The following is a 12,507-nucleotide window of genomic DNA, read 5'->3' on the forward strand; positions in this document are numbered from 1 at the left end:
AGGGCTTCCATAGGTGTTCTTGGTGTGGACAAGCTAGAGGGACAACATCCGTGTCCTCAAGACGAATCTCAAAGGCGCACACGCCAAAGACATAAAGAGGTTAGTGTAATCGTTCTTGATTTAATCTAGGGTTCTAAAATTAATCTGATTAATTTTAAAATCTTAAATGGCAAATACAGATCCAAAAACATATTAAAAGAGTTTTAATATGTTGCTTATCATTGAAATCAAATAGATAAAAATAAATCTTGCATGGTGCTTGTGACCCTAGGTGAAAATTTTTGAATTCAATGGTATAATCTTGTGTTTTTCACGCTTCCGTTCCTTCACGTTCACAGTACCATCACAATAATGAATCTTCCGCAAGGGCCATAACGATAAAATAAACTTAGATCTAACCTCAAATCAGAGGAAAATCTAAGCCTGTGCACGTACCATGGTAATCAAAACACAACTAACTCCATTGTCTTCTCAACAAATGAGAGAGACGGGTAATAACCTAGTCAAGCATCTATAGTGAGATATAAAACAATATCACAATCCTTTTAGTGAGCATAAATCACAATATAATTCGATTCAAAGTCAATTCTAATATCCAATAATTTTTATGCTCAACACAATTCAAATCATAAATTTGAATTTTTCCATGAAAATTACCATCACAATTCAAAACATGTTCTATCACAATTTTCCAAAACATAATTTATTCAATCCATAACAATGCTTAATACTTGTGGAAATACCATTTCACAAAGCTAAATTCATACATACTATAACAATTTTCAATAATCATTGAATTAAATCTAATGCTTGTTAAACATAATACATAAGAAAATATGTCATTTAATCATATGAAATATTCAAACAAAATTAGTTAAAAACTAGTTGTGCACAAACCTCTGATGACTGTCTCCTGGTCTGGACTCAGTGTTTCCTTCCTTTTCCCTGAGTCTTTACTAACTGAGAAACACAATTTGAAGTGTTTCAGTACTAAATTAAACTGTCTCTAACGATAATGTTTGACAAATAATTCACTGAAATCTATTATTTGCTTAATCACCTAATATATCGACCCTCGATACGTTCTAGGTAAATTAGGTTTTAGTGTCATTAATATGTCACATTCGATAGGGTTTTAGGGTTGGTACGTTTTACCAAATTCATTTCCTTGTTTAGTGCATTTTAATGCAACTTGCTGGATTTCGGTATACTAGTTTGACCTAGCCGGACGACCTAGTTCCCTCGGTTTTCGAGTTTTGGTCAAAACTAAAAACTTGTAGATCTATGTCTTACGGAATGTGGGGCAAAATTTTAGGTCAATCTGAGTTATATAGACCAAGTTATGGTCATTTTACTGTTGCTGGTCAAATGGCATCAAATTTGGTCATTTTAGGTCAATTTGGTCAACTTTGGTTCGGCCAGTTTTTGGACCCGAAATTGTGCAAGCTGTTTGACTTGCTTATGATCATTTCTGGGCTTTGGTGTCTTCATAAGACTTGTAGGTATGGATCTTAACTATTCATGGTTAAAATTTCAGGTCAATTGGACCTGTTTTGAGTGAGTTATGGCCTATACACTAACTGCTGCCCAATTAGTCAGTTTTCAGGTTTCACTTGCACTTAATCCGAATTGGTTATTTTTCATGTCACCTTGCAAGCAGAATTTTGGTATGCTTTCTTAATGAAAGTTGGCACATTTTGTGCCTAGTTTCACCTCCAATTGGTCTCATACCAATTGAAGTTACACATTTAAAGTTATAGGCTAAAATGCATACTGCCCTTAATTACCTTGCTTAAACATACATCAATGACACATTTACCTTACTATATGTCCACTTCCCTTACCAATTCTATTTTGGTACATTACCAAAACCATATACCACCTTACCTTAAAGTCATTTTGGGCAGATTACAAACATCCTCAATACACCAAATAAAACTCCAATTCATAAAGTCCAAATAAAACAATACATACACATGGACATTTCTAATTCTTACACATACTTTACACAACCAATTTACATACACACTCATCAATCCTCAATGTCACAATTCTGCCCATATCTTCATGAATACATACATTTATCAAAGAAGCCTCAAGGCCGCCGAAAAGCTTCACCATGCCAAAGTGTCCATAATTCATCAATTTCCATTCCAAGTGCATAATCACCATTTACATGTGGAATTAACTACTAGGACATCAATTCACCCTATTCAACATGAATTCCCATCAAACATGTGTAAAATAAATCATCAAATATACAACTCCATGGCTGCCCAAAATTGATATATCAAGAACTCCTCAAACTTGAAAATTTTCTTCACAATTCAAACACCCATAACAAGTATACAAAGTTTAACAAAGCAATGTTCAAAAATACAAACTTACCTTTGGTTGGGACTTGTTAAACCTTCACTAAACTTCTTGATTTTGGTATCAAGCTCTTCCTTGTGATGTGAGGACAATTTTTAGTGAAGCTACCTAGGTGATTGGAGGTAAATTGAAGGAGTGCATGAAGCTTAAAGAAAAATGGCCATGGAGGTTTTGGGAGCTTTTCATTTACGGCATGGATGATTCTCAAGCTTGAAGATGAAGTGTTTAGTGGAGAAATCTGCCCACTAACACATTTTATAATCCTTAGTTTATTCCTTAGTGGTCCACTCACTTTAGTTTAATCATTTTATATGTTAAATGTGTTATTTACATAATTTTCACTCCACTTTTGGCTATTTACATTAGGTACCACCAAATTAATTCTTCATTTTATTTTCTAAGTGTAATATTATTTATTTTTAATGGACATTTAGGTCAAAAGACAATTCGGGATGTCAAATGACCATAATGCCCCTGTTCGGGTTGCATTCCCGATTTTTCGGTAACACTGGGTTTTGTCTGTTTTTCGATTTCTCAGTTTTCTTTGTACTAATTATTTAATTTTTCTTTGATATTTCTAATGATATTTATACTTCAATTGATGTCTCTTTAAGTCCTAAAAATATTTTCTAGGGTTCCCCGCGGTCCAGGGCTAGTCAACGGTCCACGCCGTGACTTCCCGGTGCGATCACCCATCGCTAGGGTTCTCGGCTCGCTTAACTTGGTTACATTTCTTTGTTATTATTTTTTCTTTGTTTTTTTCTTGTATTTTCTTTTCTTGTATTTCATTATTTTATGTCTCCTCACTCATAACGAAGTGTAGTTCTAGGCATCCTAGCTGTCCGGACAACACTGGTCACCGGAACAGTAGAACGCACTACCGAACTTAGGGGTGTTACAACGGGCACAAAGCCATGAATACAGGCATAAAGCCTTTCGCAGTACTGCTAAAACAATACCCTATTGGCATTCCAAACTATCCAATCTGACACACATGTCTAGGCAATACAATGGCACGTAATATCATTAAATATTAATATATTGTATTTTATGACTTCATTATTTCATGATAAATTTCATAATTTATACATTCATCATAATATTCATACATTCCTTACGTCATTCATATTGATCACAATTCATAACAATAGTGTTCATATACCATTGTACACAAAACGTTCTTCCTTTCTCTTATAAAGAAAACTAATGTTCCATTCATATTTTCATGTGATTCATTTATTCATTATAATATTTATATGGATTCATAACTCATACAAGGTGTTATTATCTTATTTGTAATGGAAACGTAAATCCTAATGTAAACCTCATCCCATTTATACTCAACAATCCATCTAGGTTAATTTCATTTCATATTCAAGTGGTATCACTCATGTTTTATTATACCTACTAGTAATGGGAATACAATTCTTAACTATATACTCACATAACTTAAATGTTCATTAAGTCATTTAGGTGAATTACTATTTCTATTCCAAGTAATCCATGAATGTTTTATGGATTCCAAATTTCATACCTTAATTTCCTCTACCAATTTAGTTATTATGCTTTGTGTCTTTGTATTACTATTCACATTACTATTCACTCAAATTGTTGACTTTTTAATACATAATAAATTTATTGAACCTAAGTTCTCCAAGATACCACATTTTGCATTCAAAATTTGTTGGTATTGGTTGCCAATACCATTTCCAAGCTTAATGTTAATTGGGCAGAATTTTCAGTTTTCATGCTTTGTTGGTCATTTTTGCAGTGGGAATTTGGTAAAATGATCAACATGAAAGTTATTCCTTATTTTGTCTAGTTGAATTTCTTTTTTTGAATCACTCCATTTGGAGTTTTGTAGCTCAAGTTATAGTCATTTTACCATAACTGGCCGGAGTGACCTATACCCAGATTTTCTGGGCAATTTGGTTCTGCCAGATTTGGTGACCTAAGTTTGGTTGGCAATTTGACTAGGTTATGGTCAGAATTTGGATTTGTGTTCTTCATGAAAGTTGTTGGTATATATCTCAGCTTGTTTCTGGTAAAATTTCAGGTCAATTTGACCTTTCTACACTGAGTTATGGCCAAATGACCAAACACTGTTCATTTGGTCATTTTGCCCAGGCAGACTGCAGGTCACCCGGATTAGGGTAAACTTTTGGTCTACTTGGTTTGGTTTTCTGGGCAAGGTTTCTATACCAAAGTTGTGCCATTATGTATCTAGTTTCATTTCCAATTAGCCTTGCACCAATTGAACCTATACAACTCCATTTATAGCTGCCCAAACCTACTGGACTCACAACCAGTCCTACAGGTCACCAAGGGCAGCATGCCTAAACTCAACTCCAACATTCTTGCTCACTCCATTTCCTAATCAAACATAGCCAAATGGTCACTAATTGACCATTACAACTTTAGTTTATGTCCATTTTCATCCACCACCAAAATTAAATTTCAAAACCCTAACCTTAATTGACCAAGCCTCCAATTCATGCATCTTACTCCTAATTTGCTATACTAATCATATAATTTATACTAGGGGCAGCTAATATGTCACTTTAAATCAAAGAATTCTCCTAACTCTAACTCATGTCAAGGCTGCCAAAATTTCATGGAACATAACCATGACTCATTAATTCAATTTTTATCAAATTTTCAACTTAACTTAGCTCAAATTCATGATTAGAAAGATGTAAAAGCAAAGAATATGGCACTAACCTCTTTGGTGATTTTCTAAGCTTGTTCACACCTCACTTTCTTTCACTTTCTCTTCTTCTAATTGCTGCCCAAGTCTTACTCTAGTGGTAAGGGAAATTTTAGTGAAGGGAGGATAAGGTTTTGAGGTGGTTTGGTAGAGATTTGGAAGCTTGGGTGGAGTTTTTAATGGTGGAAGGGTGTGGGAAGTGAGTTACGCTGGAAGAAGGAAGAAGAAGCAGATTGTTTCTTCAATTTTTCTGTCCATTTTACTCATTTTAAATGGTTTATGGACATGTGTCACTGTAACACCCTAGGCAAATCCCACATCGGCAAAACACGGGAGAGATGCTGGGTTTATAAGTTGGTGGTTCGTAACCCCTAATAACGCGTTTTAAAACCATGAGGGCTTCGGCCTAGAGCGAACAATATCACTAGTGGGCTGGGCCGTTACATTTGTGGTATCAGAGCCGCTCCACGTGTAACCTTGAGAGATGGTGGGGCAAACCTCAGCGAGGACGCTGAGTCCCATAACGTGGGTGGATTGTAACACCCTAGGCAAATCCCACATCGGCAAAACACGGGAGAGATGCTGGGTTTATAAGTTGGTGGTTCGTAACCCCTAATGATGCATTTTAAAACCGTGAGGGCTTTGGCCCAGAGCGGACAATGTCACTAGTGGGCCGGGCCGTTACAGTCACAATGTGATTGGGTGAGAGTGCTTAGTGACATAAGCATGAGGTCAAAATTACAATTTTAATTCATTTTCTTTTCTTTTCTTTGCTACTCATTTTCAATTTAATTTTTAGTAATATTTATTCACATTTTGTGTCATAATAAATATTTACTTAACTGGACAAGTCGGCCAAAAATTGTCTCTGAAGGCGAAATGACCAAAATGCCCTCTGTTTGGCTTAACGAGCCAAAATTGTCTGTACCGATTGAAAAATTTTTCTAAACCTTTTCTTGGCATTCTAATGCCATAGAACCCTCAATGACTCTTCTCTGGAGTCCCAAAAATTATTTTATGAATTTTCTCCTGTGTATAGGGCTCCTAGTTGCGAGAACCGCAACTTCCCACTGGGTTACCCATCGCTAGGGCACCGGCTCATTTAACTTGGTTGTATTTTATTTCTAAAATTTTTCCTAAATTTTTCTTATTAATATTTGAGTTATTTATGACTCCTCACTCTAGTCTAATTATTTTTCCAGACGTTCTAGCTGTCCAGACAGACACCGGTCACCGGAACAGTAGAATGTACGTAATTGCTACAATGAGGGTGTTACATAAGTGGAGTAAGTGGAGCACTGAGTGAGGGTTAAATATTTATTTATTCTAAAGTTCCAAATTCTCACATTAAGCTCCTATCTTTTGCTATTTGAATTAGGTACCACCAATTTAATTTTTCATGATATTTACCAAGTGTAATATCATTTATTTTTAATGGACATTTAGGTCAAAAGATAACTCGAGGTGTTGAATGACCACAATGCCCCTGTTTGGGTTGCATTCCTGATTTTTCGGTAACACCGAGTTTTGTCGTTTTCTCGATTTCTCGTTTTTCTTTGTACTAATTAATTAATTTTTCTTTGATATTTATAATGATATTTATACTTCAATAGATGTTTATTTAAGTCTTAAAAATATTTTCCAGGGTTCCCCGTGGTCCAGGGCTAGTCAATGGTCCACGCCGTAACTTCCCGGTGCGGTCACCCATCGCTAGAGTTCTCGGCTCGTTTAACTTGGTTACATTTCATTGCTATTATTTTCCTTTGCTTTTCTTTTATTTTCTTTTCTTGTATTTCATTATTTTATGTCTCCTCATCAATATTTAAATGTAGTTCTAGGCATTCTAGCTGTCTGGACAGACATTGGTCACTGGAACAGTAGAATGCACTACCGAACATAGGGGTGTTACATACATTCTCTATCTCTGATCAAGAAGTATTTGTGTTGTTTGATCCGGGTTCAACCCACTCATATGTTAGTGCTAGCATAGTCAGTTCACTTGCTGTTCCATGTGTCAAAATGGGTTTCGAAGTGCTAGTAACTAGTCTATTATGACAAGATGTTCGGGTCAACATAATCTATAGAGACTGTCCTTTGGTAATCCAAGGACATGTTTTTCTACTCAACTCAACTCAACTCAACTAAGCCTTTATCCCAAAAATTTGGGGTCGACTATATGGATTCGCTTTTTCCACTCTGAACGATTTTGGGTTAAATCCTCAGAAATGTGTAATGCTTCTAAGTCATGCTGTACTACTCTCCTCCAAGTCAATTTAGGTCTACCCCTTTTTTTCTTTCTATCCTCTAGCCTAATGTGCTCTACTTGTCTAACTGGAGCCTCCGTATGTCTACGCTTCACATGACCAAACCACCTCAAGGACATGTTTTTCTATCAGATTTAATTGAAATGCCCTTCAGAGATTATGATATTATCTTGGGCATGGATTGGTTAGCCAGGCATCAAGCCATGATTGACTGTAGACTGAAGACAATCACTTTTGGTCTCTCTCTGTATAGTGATGTGGTAATACATGGGGAGAGGCATTTTCTGCCATAAAACATCATTTCGGCTGCACTAGCCAAAAGAATGATCAGAAAGGGGTGTGAAGCATACTTGGCACATGTGATAGACACCCAAGTGGGGAGTCCAGCACTCAAGGCATCCCTACAATATGTGACTTTCCAAATGTATTTCCTAATGAATTGCTAGGATTACCTTCAGAAAGAGAGGTGCAGTTTGAGATTGATGTTATGCCTGGTGTGGACCCAATCTCTATAACACCATATAGAATGGCGCCTACAGAATTGAAAGAGTTAAAAGTGCAGTTACAAGAGTTGCTTGATAAGGGCTTTATCCGCCCTAGTGTGTCACCTTGGGGAGCGCCAGTGTTGTTTGTTAAGAAGAAAGATGGCACTCTCCGCTTATGTACTGACTATTGGCAGTTGAATAAGGTGACAATAAAGAATAGATATCCATTGCCTCGCATTAATGACTTATTTGATCAGTTAAGGGCTGCAGCTGTGTTCTCCAAAATTGACCTGAGATCAGGTTATTATCAGCTGAAAGTACAAGAGCAGAGTATTCCTAAAACTGCCTTTAGAACCCACTATGGCCATTATGAATTCTTGGTCATGCCATTCGGGTTAACCAATGCTCCAGCTACTTTTATGGATCTGATGAACACTATTTTCAGACCATACCTCAACCAATTTGTTGTGGTATTCATAGATGATATATTGGTCTATTTGAGGAGTGAAGAAGAGCATGATAGACATTTGCGGATTGTACTGCAGACATTGAGGGAGAAAAAGCTATACGCCAAATTATCGAAGTGTGAATTTTGGCTGAAAGAAATATCTTTCTTGGGGCATGTAGTATCAGTAGAGGGCATCAAGGTAGATCCAAGTAAGATAGACGCTGTCCTTAATTGGAGGCCACCTAGAAATATCACAGAGATTCACAGTTTTCTGGGTTTAGCTGGATACTACCATCGTTTTGTGAAGGGATTTTCCATGTTGGCATCTCCATTGACCAAATTACTTCAAAAAGATGTGAAATTTCAGTGGACGGACAAATGCTAGTAGAGTTTTGATGAATTGAAGAAATGTTTGACTAAGGCTCCAGTCCTGACTTTACCTACTCCGAGTAAAGAATACATAGTTCATAGTGATGCTTCTCACAATGGGTTAGGTTGTGTATTGATGCAAGATCGGAATGTCATTGCCTATGCATCATGCCAGCTGAAACCGCATGAGAGGAACTATTCGACACATGATTTGGAGCTTGCAGCTATTGTGTTCGCTCTTAAGGTCTGGAGACTTTATTTGTATAGGGTGAAGTGCTACATCTACATAGATCATAAGAGTTTGAAATATCTAGGCACTCTGAAAGAGTTGAATTCGAGACAGAGGAGATGGTTAGAGTTGATAAAAGACTATGATTGTCTGATAGGCTATCAATCAGGGAAAACTAATGTTGTGGCTGACGCCTTAAGTAGCAAGATTATGGCAAGTCTACGGGTTTCTCCTTTGTCTATGGTGCATGAATTGAGAGTATTACATGCACAGCTTAGAGATTAGTGATGAGGGGCAGACAGCAGTTGCATGGCATATACAGCCAGTGTTGATTGATCAGATCAGAATGGCTGCTCAAAATGATCAGAAGTATCAGAAGCTATTAGAAGAAGTCAGAATGAGCAAAAAATCAGAATTCTCAGTAAGAGACGATGGTCTACTGCTTCACCAGGGCAGAATGTGTGTTCCTAATGATGTTGACTTGAGACAGATCATTTTGAAGAAAGCACATGAATCTCCTTTTGCTATGCACCCTGGTGGCACAAAAATGTATAGAGGGCTAAAGGAGCATTACTGGTGGATGGGTATGAAAAGAGATGTGGCAGAATTTGTTTCCAAATGCCTAACTTGTCAGTAAGTGAAGGCAGAGCATCAAGTATCCGTTGGGTTGTTACATCCACTACTAGTACCGGAATGGAAATGGGAGAGAATAATTATGGATTTTGTGATGGGACTTTCGAGGACACGGAAGAGTCATGATGCAATTTGGGTCATTGTTGACAGACTAACCAAGTCTGCTCATTTTCTACCAGTTCGAATGGACTACAGTTTAGAAAGATTAGCCAAGTTATACATTGATGAGATAGTAAGATTACATGGAGTGCCAGTATCCATTGTATCTGACCGAGATCCTAGGTTCACTTCTAGATTCTGGGGTAGTCTTCAGAGAGCCCTGAGAACTATATTGAACTTTAGTACGACATTCCACCCACAAACAGATGGCCAGTCTGAGAGGGTAATTCAAATCTTGGAGGACATGCTACGGGCTTGTGTGATTGAGTTTGAGGGCAGTTGGGACACACACTTGCCTTTAATTGCATTTGCTTACAACAAAAACTACCAATCAGGCATTGGGATGCCTCCATATGAAGCTTTGTATGGCAGAAAGTGCAGAACTCCCCTATGTTGGGATGAAGTAGGTAAAAGAAAGTTGATTAGGCCATAAATTGTTTAGCAAACTGAAGAGAAAATCAGATTGATCAGAGATCAACTTAAGACTGCATCAGACCATCAGAAGTCCTATGTTGATTTAAAGAGAAGAGATATTGAATATGCAGTGGGTGAGAAAGTATTTCTCAAGGTTTCCCCTTGGAAGAGAATTATGAGATTCGACAGAAAGGGGAAACTGAGTCCTCGTTTCATTGGGCCATATGAGGTTCTGAAAAGAGTGGGTCCTTTGGCATATCGTTTGGCACTACCTCCAGCGTTAGAAAAGATACATAATGTCTTCCATGTGTCCATGTTGAGGAGGTATCGATCAGACCCATCTCATGTACTACCAGTAAAAGAAATTGAAGTGAATCCAGACCTCAAATATGACGAAGAACCCATAGAGAATCTAGCTTATGAGGTGAAGCAGCTGCGAAACAAGCAGATACCGTTAGTGAAAGTGTTGTGGAACCATCATTCAGGCCAAGAAGCTACTTGGGAATAAGAGGAGGATATGAGGAAACAGCACCCACAACTATTTAGAAATTGATACTAGGTAAAATTTCGAGACGAAATTTATTTTAAGGGGGGGAGAATTGTAACACCCCTATTTGCATAGCTTGGTATATTTCACTGTTCCAATGATCGGTGTCAGTCCGGACAATTAAGAGAAGTAGAACCACGTCTAAGACACCTAGATAAGCCCTGAAAACAAATAATTATTAATTTTCAAATAGTTAAGTATAAATAAGAAAAACAGAACACAAAAAGTTAAATGAGCCAAGAGTCACAGTGATGGGTGACCTTCTTGGGAAGGACTGCGAGGTCGATTTAAACTCAAATTTTAAATAGTAAAATATGATGCTGCGGTCCTTAGGACCATTGCGAACATAATGGAAAAGAGAAAATCATGGAAAAGAATTGTTAAGCAGGTCAAATAATTATGTCAGAGATCCGAAAGAAATATCAAATATCTAGTAAACCGAATCGAAACAACGAGGGGCATTTTAGTCAATTCACCCTCAGAGCTGACTCCTGACCTAACTGTCCAATAAAATCGAAGAAAAGAAAATTTTGGGATCAAGAATTAAATGAAAGAACTAAAAAAAATAAATAAATTAAAAAGGAAGGAAAGAAAAAAAGTTGAAAAAGTGAAAAAGTTTATTACATCATGCATGACATCATGTATGATGCAATAAACCTAATAATTAAACAAATTGAAAATTATAGGATAATTGTGTATTAATTAATAATTAAAAACACATAAAATAACAAAATAAAAGAAATTAAATTTTGGTCTTCTTCCTCCAATATGTGCCGCCTCCCTTCTCTCTTGGCTCTCTCTCAACAATCCTCCATAACCAAGCTTGCTCAAGCTTTCAAACTCCTAACCTCACCCTAAAATTACATAAATTATCCACTAAACACCCTTAACTAAACCTTGGTGAGAAGCTTGGAACAAGAAAGAAGGGGAGAAAGTGAAAGAAATAGAAGATTGGAAATTCAAGAAAAGGTTAGTAATCTAAACTTGAATATTTTAGTTAAGTGTTTATGTTCTTAGTTCAATTAACTTAGAAATATACTTAAAATTAAAAGAAAACTATCTTTGGGGACCAAATAGAAATCGGCCAGCCTATGTGGGGGTATGATTTGCATGAGTTTGATTGAATTAAAGGTGAACATGAGCTTGAATGAGCTGAGTGATTATGTTTATATGCTTTGATTTAGTAAAATGTAACAATTTGTGAGTTAGGGTTTTGGACCTAGGGTTTAGGAGATAAAATTTTGAGAATTGGTCAAATGGTATGTTTGACCTTGTTTGAACTGAAAAATGGTCATGTATGACCAATTGTGGTCTGATAGAAGTGTTGGAACCAAATGAAAATTCTGATTGGTTATGGACATTCTGCAGGCAGCATGACCAAGGTCCCTTTCAGGGACCAAAAATGAAAATTTACTAACCCAATTGGTATGAAGCCAATTGGGAATGAAACTAGATACAAAATGGCACATTTTTCATAGATACAAAATGGCACATTTTTCATTTAGGAATCATGCCCAGAAAGTGACTATAGCATAGTGAACAAATTGGCCAAATCTGGATTAGGCAATCTGACCTGTACAAAAATGACCAAATGAATAGTGTTTGTTCATTTGGCCATAACTTGGGCTAGGCAGGTCCAAATGACCTAAAATTTTACTAGTAGAAATTGAGACATAGCCCTACAACTTTCATGAAGAACACAAGTCCAACTTATGCCCTTAACCAAGTCATTTAGCACTCAAAATTAGTGACCTAAAACTGCCAGAACCAAGTTGGTGCCTAGAAAATCTGGGTTAGGCTAATCCGGCCAGCCATGTTCAAATGGCTATAACTTGAGCTACTAAACTCCAATTAGAGTGATTCAGAAAGGGAAATAAAG

The sequence above is a fragment of the Hevea brasiliensis genome, chromosome 9 (genome assembly GCF_030052815.1).
Source record: "Hevea brasiliensis isolate MT/VB/25A 57/8 chromosome 9, ASM3005281v1, whole genome shotgun sequence".
NCBI lineage: Eukaryota > Viridiplantae > Streptophyta > Magnoliopsida > Malpighiales > Euphorbiaceae > Hevea > Hevea brasiliensis.